Consider the following 2,500-nt stretch of genomic DNA (forward strand, 5'->3'; position numbering starts at 1 on the left):
GCTCCCAGCCTGTGGAGCGGTGCGCTCCCAGCCTGTGGAGCGGTGCTCCCAGCCTGTGGAGCGGTGCTCCCAGCCTGTGGAGCGGTGCTCCCAGCCTGTGGAGCGGTGCTCCCAGCCTGTGGAGCGGTGCTCCCAGCCTGTGGAGCGATGCGATCGGTTTTGATATGAATAATCTCCGTCCTTTTGATCAATCTCCATCTTGGGCGTTACTAATTGATAGGGCAGAGAACTCGGGGTGTTAATGTGTGTCTGTTAATCTGTTAATGTTTCCCTTCATTGACAATGAAGGGAAACTGTACGTCATAATGTGTCGTTTACGTCATATTGTCTCTTTATTGTTAATGGCGTTTAATGTCTGTTTTTGCACCGTTTGTTTTACATCACCATTACATCACCATATCAACATGAGTTAGACTTTAATATATTAGCGCCCCTCACTTCACACGGGTGTGATTTTTTACAAGAAAGATGAAGACATGTTTTTAATCAGATATTATGATCATTATTGTCTCACATTCTTATTGTTTTCATTCCCTTCAAAACAACGGTCATAGAATCTTCATTTCCTTTTAACCTCCTCAGCCAATACGCACAGCCGCCTGCCATGTACCAGGCCCCGCCCATGGCCCAAGGCCCGCCCCCTCAACAGTACCAGCCAATGCCGCAGCAGTACCAGCAGTATCAGCACCCTCCCATGCAGCAAGGCCCGCCCATGATGCCACAAGGCCCTCCCATGATGTCACAAGGCCCGCCCATGATGCCACAAGGCCCGCCCATGATGTCACAAGGCCCGCCCATGATGTCACAAGGCCCGCCCATGATGCAGCAAGGCCCGCCCATGATGCAGCAAGGCCCGCCCATGATGCAGCAAGGCCCGCCCATGATGCAGCAAGGTGATTCAATTCAAGTCAATGTTATTAAAGTGTCGAATCACAACCGTGTCAGACTCTGGGGTGGGTGGCCATCTGCCTCGACCGTGTCAGACTCTGGGGTGGGCCATCTGCCTCGACCGTGTCAGACTCTGGGGTGGGTGGTCCATCTGCCTCGACCGTGTCAGACTCTGGGGTGGGTGGCCATCTGCCTCGACCGTGTCAGACTCTGGGGTGGGTGGTCCATCTGCCTCGACCGTGTCAGACTCTGGGGTGGGCCATCTGCCTCGACCGTGTCAGACTCTGGGGTGGGTGGTCCATCTGCCTCCACCGTGTCAGAATCTGGGGTGGGTGGGCCATCTGCCTCGACCGTGTCAGACTCTGGGGTGGGTGGTCCATCTGCCTCGACCGTGTCAGACTCGGGTGGGTGGTCCATCTGCCTCGACCGTGTCAGACTCTGGGGTGGGTGGCCATCTGCCTCGACTGTGTCAGACTCTGGGGTGGGTGGGCATCTGCCTCGACTGTGTCAGACTCTGGGGTGGGTGGGCATCTGCCTCGACTGTGTCAGACTCTGGGGTGGGTGGGCATCTGCCTCGACTGTGTCAGACTCTGGGGTGGGTGGGCATCTGCCTCGACTGTGTCAGACTCTGGGGTGGGTGGGCATCTGCCTCCACCGTGTCAGAATGTTAGGATCAAATACAGTGTAGTGGTGTAATATAATATGGTAGCAGTCCATGGTCGTAATCCTGACTGCCAACTCAATTTAGCCTCGCGTTGCCAGCCTTCAATCTGCTTGTAGAATAGAATAGACTACTGTAGAATAGACTACTGTAGAATAGACTACTGTAGAATAGACTAGTAGAATAGACTACTGTAGAATAGACTATCATATATATCTGGGGTGGGCCATATAGATATGAATATAGATATCATATAGATATGAATATAGATATCATATAGATATCATATAGATATGAATATAGATATCATATATATATGAATATAGATATGAATATAGATATGAATATAGATATGAATATAGATATGAATATAGATATGAATATAGATATCATATAGATATCATATAGATATGAATATAGATATGAATATAGATATGAATATAGATATGAATATAGATATCATATAGATATCATATAGATATGAATATAGATATGAATATAGATATCATATAGATATCATATAGATATGAATATAGATATGAATATAGATATCATATAGATATGAATATAGATATGACTATAGATATCATATAGATATGAATATAGATATGACTATAGATATGAATATAGATATCATATAGATATCATATAGATATGAATATAGATATGACTATAGATATGAATATAGATATCATATATATGAATATAGATATGAATATAGATATGAATATAGATATGAATATAGATATGAATATAGATATCATATATATATGAATATAGATATGAATATAGATATGCATATAGATATGGATATAGATATGAATATAGATATCATATAGATATCATATAGATATGAATATAGATATCATATAGATATGAATATAGATATCATATATATATTAATATAGATATGCATATAGATATGGATATAGATATGAATATAGATATCAT

The 2,500-nt window shown here is 43.4% G+C and overlaps 1 pseudogene across 1 annotated transcript in view; it reads left to right on the forward strand.

Annotated features, from left to right (window-relative positions):
• Nucleotides 1-2,500, forward strand: part of LOC306918976 — an 11,592-nt pseudogene that overhangs the window by 1,840 nt on the left and 7,252 nt on the right. The window contains exon 2 of the transcript XR_013792573.1: nt 583-893. The product of XR_013792573.1 is annotated as an uncharacterized misc_RNA (transcript). The remainder of the gene's footprint in view (nt 1-582; nt 894-2,500) is intronic.

This window comes from Electrona antarctica (genome assembly GCF_951216825.1).
Source record: "Electrona antarctica genome assembly, contig: scaffold_1159, whole genome shotgun sequence".
Classification (NCBI taxonomy): domain Eukaryota; kingdom Metazoa; phylum Chordata; class Actinopteri; order Myctophiformes; family Myctophidae; genus Electrona; species Electrona antarctica.